Genomic DNA, 14176 nt, shown 5'->3' with positions numbered 1-14176 from the left:
TTAATTGATTTTGGACTCCTGCAGGCCAGAAAAATGATAGTCCTATCTTGGAGAAAAATTGACATGCCAGGCTGCAGTGGTCAGGACATACCAAAAGTGATACAGGAAGGAAAAACAGTGAACTGGCGACTGCGTTTTGGACAGCTAACCCTCACTGATGGACATTGGGTGTGAAGGCCTGTGTAGTCTGATCTAGTAGAAAGATCAGAACACATTGCATTGTTGTGCATTGTTGTTTTTGTGGCAAGGGGGTGGAGTTACTCAATATTAAGCGGGTGGTCATAATGCTACAGCTGACCAGTGTATGTCTGTAAATGTAGTAAAGTAATTCCATTACTCACAATTGCAAAAATTGGATATTCTTCATAATACACACACGTTTCAAAAATGTTATTACAGAAACAAACCACCAGGTGGCGCCTTTTACCTACGAACTATATTTATTACCACCACTCGGTTCGTCCCAAGAAATGACTTGAACAATTTGTGCCAAACTGTTTTTTTTTGTTTTGTTTTTTTAATGAAATGCACACTGATATTATATCTTCTAACATGCGTTATGCATTCTGCTGATTTTGGGCACGTGCGCAGAAATATCCGTTCAGCGCAGTCACGAGGAATTAAGGTCCTTATTAATATAAGTTCCAGTGAACGCGCTCGGCTTTACACGCCAGACATTTCACGTGCGTACTCTTGAACTATGAATCAGAGGCGTGCTGCTGCCTTTCATTTTTCTTCTCCCTGACGCGTCGCCGCTCCTCCTCGGGCGTAATATCCTGTGTTGTTTTTTTTTCCTTCTTTTTTTTTAGAGACTCGGTTCACTCAGTGGTGAATTTGCGCTGCGTCGCGCGCTTAAAAAAAAAAAAAAAAAAGTGAACAGCAGGACTGGACGCTCGAGACGGTGACGGGCGCGTGCCTAGAGCTCGGAGCGCGCGAGACACAGTTTCACTTTATTCGCTACGGATCCTCACCGAACCCGAGACTCTCAGCTGAAAGTCAAGGATACAGTAAGTAGTGCTTCATTCACGTTTATCACTTTTATTCATTTCTTCACGTCAGATAGTTCACGTGTTATAAACGTGAGTCTGTACAGTAAGTGACTCTACTGTAGTGTAACTTAGTGCAGCTAGAAAACACACTTTAACACTTGTTCTGCTTTAAAATCTCTAACTTATAATAACTATATATCACATATTTCCACATAATTCAATACTGTTTTTTAATAATGTTGAAATATAATTTTTTTTCACTTACTGTATAAGAAACCTCACAAGTTATTGGTCAAAAATATCATATCAAGACATATGATATTTCAAGTCATATTGCAATATTTCAATTTGGTGTTGTTTTCATTTTTATTTGGCTAGTGCAATGTAAATAAGCAACAGAGTAAAAATATAAAAGTCACATCTAACCAGCTGTTTGTTGCTGCAACCATGAAGTTGGTCAGTGTTACAGAAATACAGATGTTTTTTCAAAAAGCATATCAGGATACAATAAAGGTGCAGTATTGAATTTTTTTTTTAAATGCCTACTTGAAAAAATAAAAAACAACTTTAAAATTGTTTATAATACTTCATTTTGTTTATTTGTTTGTTTGAGCCATGATCTCAGGACAAAAAATATATTTGGCTGAGAAAAGTAATTTGGCAGTTGGACAAGTGACTTCCGGTCCCAAATGCTTGTTTATGTTTGAACTGGTCTCTCCTCAGTTATTGGTCATAGGAGAGCTACAAAAATGACTAAAATTAGACACACATTATATATTTTTTTATTGTAGTCCTACAGTTTTTGGCTGGTAGTGTAGAAGAAAAGGCATCTAGAAAAGATGCTTTATTACATGTTTTGCTCGAAAATAATTAAGTGTTAATGTGAGAATACTGGCCTGTTCACGCATGCATAAAAAAACAAACTAAATCCTTAATACAAAAAGCTTTAAAAGGCTTTATAATGGCTTTTTACGAGGCTTTTTATTCTGATATATTGAACTTTCACCTGCACAACACACTTGATGTTATTTCTATCTGTTATCACCCAGATGAGGATGGGTTCCCTGTTGAGTCTGGTTCCTCTCAAGGTTTCTTCCTATTGCCATCTCAGGGAGTTTTTCCTTGCCACTGTCGCCGTCACCCTTGGCTTGCTCATCAGAGACATTTTATTCATCATTCATTCATTTAATTATTATCTAGACACATTTTTCTCACACATACACACTTCCAAATATTTTCTTTTCTTTTCTTTCTTAAAAAAAAAAAAAAAAAAAAAATCTTTCATTTTTTTCTTGTGAAGCTGCTTTGGGACAATGACCATTGTTAAAAGCGCTATATAAATAAAATTGAAATTGAAAATTGAAATTATCAGATGAAGCAAAAGTGGCGGCATGGTGGCATAGTTTAATTCAATTCAGTTTATATAGCTTTTTTAACAATGGTCATTGGTGCAAAGCAGCTTTACAGAATTGAAAAGGAAATTAGAAAAATGAGAATGAAATGTGTGAGAAAATATGTATAAATCAAAATGATCAAAATGAAATGGGTTACAGTGGCAAGGAAAAACTCCCTGAAATGGCAATAGGAAAAAACCTTGAGAGGAACCAGACTCAATAGGGAACCCTGGGAGGGTTCTACAGTCATTCTGTGTTATAGGAGGCTGGAAGTGCAGTATAACAGAACATGTGTTTAAGTTAATATAGAGTCCATTTTTGTTATTGGATGGTCAACTGCAAAACTGTTTGTAGGAATTTCAGTCCTGAACTATTGAGTGACTGCCATCTCAAGTCAACAAAAAAACATAAGCATTAGCACCTGCACTGTGGCTTGTTAATTACACTGCACAGCTGCTTAAGATCCTGGGAGTGGAGCTTTGTGAACATTGGGGTGAATTAGGAATTGGACGTGGTCTTAAAGATGCATTCGGCTTACCTAATCCCGCTGAGGATGCTTTAATACTACTTTTGGGAGCACAACTGACCCCGAAGTTTGATAGGTTTGCATATAATATAGGCTCTCCGTGTCGACACTGAGCCACCCCTGATTTAGATTCGTGCCAATTTACATTTTCCTGAAATATTGATAATATTACGCATAGTGTGAAATTGCGTAATGCCATCTGCCGTATGAGAGAGTGTAAATATGCAAATGTACTCAGGATCGAAGCAATACTGCCAACATGAAAGCTGGCCAGCTGGAGAGCGGAAAGGGGAAGCGAACATTCCTGGGCACAATATGAATCAATCAAACCTAGTGTGAAAGCAATCTAAATATATAAAAGAAAAATTTGCCGTTTGCGTGTAACCAAAAGTAAGATGAGTTTATACAAATTTATGCAATGTCAAAAAATTTAAATACCACGATCATCAACATCTTTAAACTGCTGTTCTACAGTATGTGAACTCTACTTGTGAATTGCCAATTTTTTTTACATAAATAAATTTTATTTCTCTGCTTTCTCTGGTTTCCTCCCACAAGTACAACATAGATAGGTTGGAAAATAATGCACTGCTATTGACTGGTGTCCCATCCAGGGTGTATTTCTCGATCATGCCCAGTGTTTCTTGGCTAGACTTTGAACCCATCATAAACGTGGTCAAGATAAAAAGGTTAGTGAAGATTAATTAATTAAATTTACTCATGCATGTTGTGTAGAGACAGCTAGCCATGATATTGAATGTGAGGATTTCTTTTAGAAAATGATCAGATATGTGAAGTTGAAGTCACTCATATAAAGACAGTACGGTTGAGCTGTATAGCATGGTTTCTCATCATGGAAATGAAATTTTTTATGCATTCATTTGTGGTTGAAAATAGTAATTATGTGAATCTACAGTCTGACTAAGAAAGAAATTAGTTTGTCTTTTGTACTTCAATAGTATTGCACGTCAAAGGGTGTACCTGACGCGAGGGCCCTTAACCCTCAAATGTGTAATGGGATAAAAAAGTAACTCGCTCTGGATAAGTATGTCTGCCAAATGTGTAAAGTTTATACTTTTCATTTATATCAAAAAATATTTTTTGTACTGATACGGGTAATTTCAAGCAGGCTAAATGAGCAAAAGCAAATTTCTTTTGCGTGAGAAAGTCACAATTGTTACAGTGCGATTCCTGGAAGTTTACCACAGAGGTGTTTCCTTTTACTATTATAAAGAAAACTATTTAAATGCCTTTATCATGTCATGCATGAGTCAGGACTGCATTGTCCTGAAAAGGAGGGCTGAAGAGAGAATAAAAACAAGAGTAAGGTTTAGTCTGAAATTGTGTTTCAGTCCCAATCTGAAGAGGGGTGTGTGGCGAACAAAAGACCACATTTAAAGGAGAGATACTGAAGTGCTATTTCAGTTTCAGGCCTTTCATTCATATCAAAGCGAAGCAGGTTTCATGACGAATGTTTTGGTTACTCTTAACAAACTAGATCCTACGGCTGAAGATGCACAGATATGGGTAATGCACAAAGTCTTAAAGTCTTGTTTTTACCCTGGTTGTGGACATTTGTATATAATTTGCATCAGCCAAATATGATGAAAAGCTACGAGAGGTTAAAATCAGGATCAGGAGATGGATTGTTCTGTTTCAGTTACATTTTTGTTGAAGTTGTTATCAATACCAGGAGAACTTAGGCAGCTATTTTAAGCCTGCAGTTTGGACCGAACCATGCAGCATGGCATCTCATTTCTATGTCTCTCTGTCTCTCTCACACGCACACTCTCTTTCTTAGATTGTGAAAATCTCTTTGCTTTATTTTCCCAGAGAGTGGGCTCCAAGCATGTATTAACCAAAAGGCTATAATCAGATCCGAACTTCAAACACAGTTTACACACGTCTGCACGCTTACTCAAATTCCAGCTCCGTGCCCTAAAAAAAAACCTTCATCTTTCTACAATCATTTTCTGTGAAATATCTACAGGAAAGTTGGCCTCCTGAGCTGTAAGATTTGCATCAATCAGAAGACACTAATAGGTGCGGCATGTCGCTTCAGGGCTCTTTACTGTCTGCGCTTTGACGTCCTCATTGTTTCTGAGGTTTGGTTCCATGTGTTTCTATTGACGGAGGAATTTATGTTCAGAAGCAGTGCCATGTTGATACAAGCGCTGTTGCATTATCATAGGGAATTAAGTTTTGGCAAAAGATAAAACTCAATCGCAGCACTGTTTTTTTTTTTTTTTTTTTTTTTAGCGGTTTACTTTCACAGCTCTGCCCCGTGAATGGGTTCAAAGCCGTTACTCGGGAATAATGAGTTTTCTGTCCTTATTTGGGCTTCCAAAATTCAATAAAATGCATATTTATGTGAAGTCGGTTTATATTTGTTAGAAAAATCGAGAGAAATGCCAACTAGTCAGACGCTGACTTACGCTGACCTTGTGCGTTTCTGGAACTGGAATTTTTCTCTGTACAATTTGAATCCAAAATAGCGCTCATTATCTTCTCCAGTCATCAAAACGCTTTTAATTTTTGTTATAAATATACAACGTTTTAGACAGTATTTTTAGCCAGGGTCAAAGAAAAAAACAGGTATACGTTCCAGCATCCCAGGCTGTAATTAGTGGTTAAACCACACTTTGATTTAAAGGTATGGCTTGAGCAGAAAGCACATCCATAGTATTCTCTGGAAAGCTGTGTGGAAATGAACTGCTGAAGCACTCGTCATTTTCCGACCGTTTTTTTTTAAAAGAAGGATTGAAATGTTTCTCACCTGGGACATTTCCTGATGAGACCCGGTCTCTGGAACTCCCTGACTCTGTGTTTCCTGTCTGTCAGGAAGAGGAAATTTGCTGGTCAGGGCTTCTGCATGGCAAGAGTGAATCACCTGCTTTGGGTAGAAAGGAAAAAGGCAAAGCCTTCGATTAGTGCAGCACACGCCATGACGGAACAGAAAAGTTAACTTAAATCATGTATGAAATCATCATTTAGTGAATATGTTCACTTGGGTCACATCAATTCCTCAATTTAATAAAATTTGTATAGCGCCTTTAACAATTAACATTGTCGCAAAGCAGCTTTACTCAATCAAAAGAATTATTTAAGTTTGTATGAGATGTGATCGTGTATGAATCAAAATGAAGATCATCATTTTTTTTTCTTGCTTACATTATTAAACAGGACGATGCAGGATACTCACGCGGAATTCAGAAACATTAGCAAAAAAAGATTTAACCATGAGGTAGTAAGGGTAGTCGCCACGGTGGAAGGTTTGAGGGTTTGAGGGTTTAAGTCTCGCCTTTGTGTCTGTGAGCAGGAAGTTTGCATGTTTTTTACCATTTGGTACCATATGATTTACTCCCATAGTCCAAAAACATGCAGTTTAGGCTAACTAGCCTTTCCCAATTGTCTGTATTGCGTACCCCCTGTGTACCCAGTCCAGTCCAGTCCAGTTGGTGTAAAATGGCTGGCTGAACTGGCTGGTGGAAACGTAGGTGATAAAATGCATGAATGACTTGAGTAAAAATCAAAGTAATATTGCCCCAATTCATTATAATAGTCAGCTATAATGTTACTTAGGCACATGACATGAAGTTAATGCTACATCTTGTAATAATCTGTGCCCTAAAGACATCTCCAGGCTCATGTGTTTTCCCTTCTGGAATATGATTCTTGTCTATTCTGAGCATTTCACCTCCTCGGCCCATCCTTTTGCCCAGCAGCGGTAACACAAGTCAGCTGTTGACCTTAGAGCAGAAGGAGTGCAAATGCAACTGGATTTTATTTCATTGTTTTCCTACTTCAACTGATATTTTGGATTATCTGCTTACATCAGAAGATGTAAATGCTGATGCATTTTTTAACATTAGATCACACATTGAGATTATAACTGCACATTTGCACAGGACAGTGCTCATTATTTTTTACCGACCATTTGCTCATTTGTTTCTGTAAATGACCCGTTCGGACCTCCCCAGAGTGCTTTGTCAAAACCTACAGGGCAGTGTTTTTCCTTCTCCAGTGTCTCTGTATAAATCTGTGCTCTCAGACGAGAGTGTGTGCTCAGGGCTCTGGGAATGTCAGACAGGCTCTCAGACAGCATGCAGCTGCTTCCCAGGCCTCGCTTCTGTGTGGAATAACGATTTTTCTCCTTGCTAGAAGACAGATGATGTTCGCCGGGTGCTGCCAGATAACACACGGTTTGTTCTCTTGTTCACGACAGTGTTCCTTTGTTTTGGCACCACCGCGGAAAGGAGTGTTCGGTTTTCAGTGAGCTTATGAGACCCTGGGTGATTTATTGATCGTATCGTAAAAAAAAGTCGGGTGTGATTGTTTTCACAAGGCCAGAGCAAAGTGCTTGTTTAAGTATCGTTGATTTGCGCAGGATAAAGAATGCCAATCAAGTGCCACTTAGGGACTAACCCTAGGGCACTACTGATTTGTATCCATTGATACATATTAATAAAAAGCGAAAGGCTCACAGAGAAATAAAAAGAAATGATATGGGAGGGCGGTTGAAAGGGTGTTTGCTTTATTCTTGGGAGATTGCAAGTTTAAATCCTGAGGATGAGACGGGTATGATTGGAGATCAATAGCATTCCTGGACAGGGTGCCAATCCAGTTCACTATGTGCACACTATGTGAGAAAGCACATAAGTGGAAAAATAAAATAGAAATTTGAAAAGTCAGTAGCACATGGTTTGTCGCGAACTGCAAACGGGACTTCTTATGGCCTTCTTTCAACAATGGGTTTCCTCGTGCCAATCTTCCATAAAGGCTAGATTTATAAAGCGCATGACTAATAGTTGTCCTGTGGGCAGATTCTCCCACCTGAGCTGTGGATCTCTGCAGCACCTTCAGAGCCACCATGGGCTTCTTGGCTGCTTCTCTGATTAATGCTCTCCTTGTCGGTCCATTTTCGGATGATGGATTAAACAGTGCTCCGTGAGATGTTTTTTTCATAACCTAACTTCTCCACAACTTTATCCCTGACCTGCCTGGTGTGTTTCTTGGGCTTCATGATGCTATTTGTTCACTAATGTTCTCGAACAAACCACCAAGGTCTTCACAGAAGAGCTGTATTTGTCCTGAGATACGTAATTATGTTCTTGACTTCTGTAGTCAATTGGTTCCACTGGATTTTACCTAGTGGGTTTAAGAGTAAAGGGGGCTGAATACAAATGCATGCCACACTTTAGAATTTTCCTTTCACTTTTTCATTACAAAAAACTAGAAAAGTTCTTGTTAGAAACCAGTTTAGATATTTATTAACGTAGAATCCAAGGAACAGGTCAAACAAAGCCGGCAGGGATGATTTAAATCGAAAGTCGACAGAGGGGTTCCTTCCTGGTTCCCAGCAATTAAGGACGTTATGAGTAACTTTCAGCTCCACATGCACGCTGACATCACTGACCCTTTTGTTTGGACTGATCGTCGGAAGCCGTGTCCAGCAACACAAGAGCACGTCTGGATTTTTTTCTTCCAGCCCACCCTTGGCCGTGATTTCATGACGCTGGACTCTAATCTACTGTAAAAACACAGCAACGTTTCCAGGGTACGAATACGAGGTCAGGCCGAGTGGCCTCATTAATTCCACGACATTATTACTTCACGCTTGCCAAAAACTGAGTTATGGTGCTCCCTGTGCCAGAAGTGAAAGCCGAGCTAATTGGCTACAGCGTTTTACCTCAAAGGATTGTCCCATCATTAATTTGAATGTTTTCACATTCTGGACAGCTCTCGTAGCTGGTATTTTGGCCGTCGTCTCTATAACATCATCTGTCTTAAAAAGCACACAGAAAGCGAGGATGCCTGTGCGTACTTCTTACTCTCGATGCCTTTTGATGTAGTCTTGACTCAGAATGATACGTTTCACATAACTGGAATTCCTGCACTTTGGAGGAAAATGAATATTTTGTGTGCTTTAATAGATATCGCACGCCGTGCAGGATGGTACGCTCATAGAGGATAGTTAAAGACTTGGAGATCTCATATACGTAATGGCCTAGTCCAACCCTTCAAATGGGGGAAATTTGATGTTGCTGCTGTTTTATGTTGTAAAAACAAGCTTTCCTTCACTGAAATGTCTTTGGACGTTTTAGGACAAAAGTGAAACATATTTCTTTTTTTTCCCCTTCCAACATTCTGACTGCATATAAATAAACCAATAAACACAATTCAAATATGTACAATTATGTTTTGTCCTCTTATTAGCAGCATACATCTTTTGATTTCTGGACTTTCCACCAACAGAACACACTGCGTCCAAGTTGACATAATGTAAGCAGTTTTAGGTCGCACCTGTTTTGTTTTTTCATGAACGTGTGACCATGTAAACAATGAGTTGGACACAATTGGGGAATTGTGAATGCTGTTTTTCGAGCAATCTAGGAAAAACAGATCCCTGGGCCAATCTTGAACAAAAGCACAAAGCACAATCCAGGTTGGGTTCTGAAGGATTCCCTGCAATCATGACCAGGTTCATGAGCCTCAACCGCCAAGCAGGCTTTAAATAGGTCCTGAGTGCAGCCTCGAGATTTTGCCCCATGAGTCAAAGCACCTTTATAGGCTGACCTGCTTATGTGTTATGGAGGTTTGGATTAAAGTCATAACTAATTCAACTATCAACTATCAGAACTCAATAATAATTACAAAAAGTACATGGATACATGACCATCAAACTGCTAAACTCTTGCTGTAAACATGGACACAAAATCACTGACCTTTTTGTTTGGGCTGAACAAAATAGCACGATGTAGCATTACATCAGTTCCTCTGCAGTGGGACTGAGAGGCACAAAATCGTTCCACAAAGAGAGAGCTCCATGAAGAACTCCTGCACAGAGCTCTAAACCCAATCCCACTAAACATTTGGGATAAACTGGAACACTGACTGCACCCCAGGTCTCAGTGACTGAGCTCACTAATGCTCTTATAGCTGAATGATCACAAATCCTCAAAGTCATGCTCTAAAACCTAGTGGAAGGGCTTCCTGAAAGAGTGGAGGTCATTATAACAGCAGGGGGGATAAATCTGGATTGGGGTCTTCAACAAACATATTCGACATATTGGTATAATATTCAGGTGTCCACAAATGTATGGCTATATAACATGAAATGTGTTATTAATGAGTTTAGAATGGGAATAGGTGGATTCTGTAACCTTTACCATCCCCTTTAGATGACTAATGATGTGTATTATGTAAAATTTGTCATGAAAATGCAATATTAAAACTTTCTATGTTAAGTATGATAATTTTTCAGGTGAATAACAGAGATTATCCAATCAGAATACAACATTGTATTGTAACGCGCTCACTAGCTTATGCAAGTTTGCGCCATTTTTTTTACACTGTTCGTTTTTTATTATATATATATTGCAATCATTTTGTATGGTTAGTTGTATGTTGTTGTTGTTGTTGTTGTTGTTGGTCTTTCAGCTACAAGGGGTCGCCACAGCGGAATACCCAGTCCGAACTACAACTTGGCATATATATATATATATATATATATATATAGAGAGAGAGAGAGTGCAATGTGCAGTGTCATTTTTTTCAGCACAAACTCGGGCATGTGATAAATTGATTTTATTAATTTCAACCAATTGTACAAACATGAAAGTAGGTCACACAGTCAAAGAAATAGCACAGATACATACAGTATGATCATGTGTTGATCATGTGTTGATCGTTTTCGGTTGTTTCTATGACAAAAATAAATAAATAATAATAAATAAATAAATAAATAAATAATAAAAAAACAGCAACAACAACAAAAAAATAAAATAGCAACAATAAAAATAAATAATAATAATAATATTAATAATAATAATAATAATAAAAGTAGTAGTACTAGTATTAATAATAATAATAATAATAATAATAATAATGGTAATAATACGCATTACACATTGTGCGAGTTCAATGTTTTTGCGTCATCATTCCCTTTTCCTGTTAGTGGTAAAAATATACTCGTTTTAAAAGTAGTGATCGCTTTGGTTCTATCTGATATATCTAAAAACCCAAATGCACAATTTGATGTCTGAATCCCCCCCCCCACGACAGAGACACACACCATACAGCAGGACTTCCGTATAAGCAGCTGGGTTTTTTTTTATCGCTCATTAACCAATGCTGTGTCGCAGTGATGGATTAAGTTTTAATGGTTCTTTATGGTTCTAAGTTTCCCATATATATATTTTTTCAACCACAAAAACTGTGCCTGTTACCATCTGTACAGCATGTGTGCGTGCCCTGGTTTGTTGCTAACTCAGTATTTAAACAAGGGTTGACAATCACACAAAAAACACTGTGCAAATGTGCAAAGTTTTAGACTTTTTATGCAGTTTTTGCTACGCTGTTCGTCCAACTGGATCCTTATTAAGTATTATCTTGGCAGAAAGCTTGAGCAAGGTTAGAGATTCTAGGAGCAGAGGTGTCAGAGTACAGTATGCTATTAATAGAAAACAAACTTATTTGGGTCTTTTGGGCTGTTTGTCAGAACTTCAGCAGCCACTCACGTTGACTCTGATGGGTTTCCCCAGGCTGCCACACCACAGTAACCTAGGCTTTGGGGGAAGACAAAAAAAAAATCCTATAATCATTCCTAATCTTCATGTGTGACGTTTTTGCTCTCGGATCAGAAAGAGCTGCTGATGGGATAAGCTGATAAAGTTTTGAACGCTACCCCAGCACAATCCCTTCTCTTTATAAACTGGAAGGGTTATCAAAGCCGTGCTTTACTCTGCAGCCAGCTCTTTCTTTCTTTCTTTCTTTCCTCCTTTCATCTCCTCTCTCTGGACTGTGTATGAGTATGTGAGCTTGTATGAGCTTTCGTTTGTGTGTTTGTGTGTGTGTGTTTGTGCACGCCGGTGTCCTGTGGGCTGCCGCTGTCTGCCCACAACGGCCCTTTCCATTCCGTCAGATGGTGAAATCACGGTATTTAAGCTAACAGAATGCTGCTTCAGCTCAAAGGGCAATCTGTGAGGACAGTGTGTTCATGCTACCTTTTCATTAACCCATGCCTGCTGGATCTAATAGCTGTTTTTTAACCATGCATGAAGCCAGGAATGTGCTCATCATATCATTATTAACACGTTTTAATTTTAGAGCTGTAGAGTGTAGATGACATGATGGAGAAAAACGTTTCTATAATTAATAAACCTGGCCTTTAAAAATGTCTTGTTGTGGGCAGAAACACCGGATGACTTTCAAGAGGGTTAATGCTGATAATTTAACTGTCCGTGACCTTCCTGAGTTATCAGCTGCAGTGCAAACACCACTGCCGGCTCATAAGAGCATGCTGCGACGGTGCCCGAGGATAGAATGAGACCCCTAAGGGGCGGGACCTCCAAAGCACCGCCAATCAGAGCCGGGGCAGGGCGTGCGCCGACGTCAGCCGTCTGCGTGCTGGAATGCGGTCTGTGAGAGCGGTAGCTGGCCTGTCGTTACCTCAGGGGAGTTCATTTAACATCCACGCCAGACGAGCTGACACGTCGCAACAACACGCGCAGAAACCTGAGCCAGGAAGACCGATTACTGCTGCAGACGCAAACAGAGGAAACGACCACCAGAGATATTACACTTCAGAGGTGTTAAGATGTTTACAGGACAGACGATGAGATATAATCAACGTCAAGACAATCCTCAGGCTCTGCGAGGAGTGGAAAGTGCACGTCTGAGGAAGACGAGCAGAGCTCAGCCTCAGCTTGTCCCATCTCCAGATTAAACTGATCTTCCTGATCGACACCCAAAACGACACCCAATTTAAATGATTGTTTAGTGTGTAGCTTCACGTAATTCAGAACAGTTTATATTGCATTTATTAGCGGTTTAGTGAAATAAAAGAAAGAAGAAAGAAAGTACTGGAGAGAGAGAAAGAAAGTAAAGAAAAGTGTATTGAAATAAAAAAGATCAAAAGAACAAAATAAATAAACGGGGAAGGGCGGGGGAGAGTAGAGGGAAAGGAAAAAAGGAAGAAAAGTGAAGAAAATGTAAAGAAGCAAGTGGAAATAAATAAATATAGGAAGAAAGAAAGGAAGAAAAGGGGCGCATGAGGGAGGGATAGAGGGTGAAAAAAAGGGAAATTGTGTGCAGGTTCGTGCAAGTAAATGTGTGAAAAAGGTACAGGCAAGTTGTAAGAAAAAAAGTAGGTAAGAAAAAAAGATTGAAGAAGAGGAAAAAAGAAACAAAGTGGAACGTCAGGGTTGTGCCGGAAAAATAAGGCAGATAAAATGAAAAGAAATGAAATTAAAGATGAGAAAAAAAAGAAAAAAAGAAAAAGTTGTAGAACCGAATAGAATAAAAGAGTTTGAAAGTGTTATTTTGTGTGTGTGTGTGTGTGTGTGTGTGTGTGTGTGTGTTAAAGTGATCTACTGTAGAAGCCTACTCTGTCTGAGATTGAGCCGAACACGATGTACAAAGCACAGAGCGCATGCTTTGTGGACACACACACACACACACACACACACAGCACGTGTTGTACAGATCTGATGTAATGACGCAGATCAGACTCGAGTTCCCTTCCTGATGCTCACAGTAAAGTTGTTTTGTTCTGTTGGAGTTCTGTAATTTGTGAGATGAAATTCAGTCACAGTCCTGAGTCACAGTGTGTGTGTGTGTGTGTGTGTGTGTGTGTGTGTGTCTCTGTCTGTCTGTCTGTCTCTCTCCTTTCCAATGTCTGCGCCGTTCCTCCTGATTAAACCTGTCTCTTCAAACACTCCATTTATCAAAGCTGCACTATTTCATAGTCTGTCATCTCTCCTTAGTGTGTGTGTGTGTGTGTGTGTGTGTGTGTGTGTGTGTGTGTGTGTGAATGTGAATGTGAATGTGTTATCTTTGGGAAGTAGAGTGGCTTTGAAATTTAAGAAGAGGCTGAACTAAAAATACACACTGGACGGGTGTTTTAGTTCAGGATTGATGTGTCCCTGTGTGTGTCCTAAAGAAAATGCACCCTGTCCTGTTCTTATACAAACCTAATGTCTAACAACATTTTACTGCAAGGTCAGGGCACGGGGGACTCATTCTCTCTCTCTCTCTCTCTCTCTCTCTCTCTCTCTCTCTCTTTCTTTCTCACATACACACACACACTCTTGTTTCATACTGTCTACACTCTTGTTTCATACTGTCTACATCGTTCACATATGTATATGTATATGTATTGTACAGTATGTGTGTGTGTATATATATATATATACACACAGTGAGGTCAATAAGTATTTGATCACCCTGTGATTTGCAAGTTCTCTTACTCAGGTGCATTTCCACTG

The 14176-nt window shown here is 39.2% G+C and overlaps 1 protein-coding gene across 8 annotated transcripts in view; it reads left to right on the top strand.

Moving 5' to 3' along the window:
• Positions 1-868: 868 nt before the first annotated feature.
• Positions 869-14176, top strand: part of mical2a (microtubule associated monooxygenase, calponin and LIM domain containing 2a) — a 55266-nt gene continuing 41958 nt past the window's right edge. For all 8 annotated transcript variants that reach the window (XR_008365681.1, XM_053512876.1, XM_053512875.1 and 5 more), the window contains exon 1: positions 869-1007. The gene's annotated coding sequence lies outside the window, so the exon portion shown is untranslated. The remainder of the gene's footprint in view (positions 1008-14176) is intronic.

This window comes from Clarias gariepinus, chromosome 15 (assembly GCF_024256425.1).
Source record: "Clarias gariepinus isolate MV-2021 ecotype Netherlands chromosome 15, CGAR_prim_01v2, whole genome shotgun sequence".
Classification (NCBI taxonomy): Eukaryota; Metazoa; Chordata; class Actinopteri; order Siluriformes; family Clariidae; genus Clarias; species Clarias gariepinus.
The sequence above is the reverse complement of the archived record's forward strand: the minus strand, read 5'-3'. Positions and strand labels throughout refer to the sequence as shown.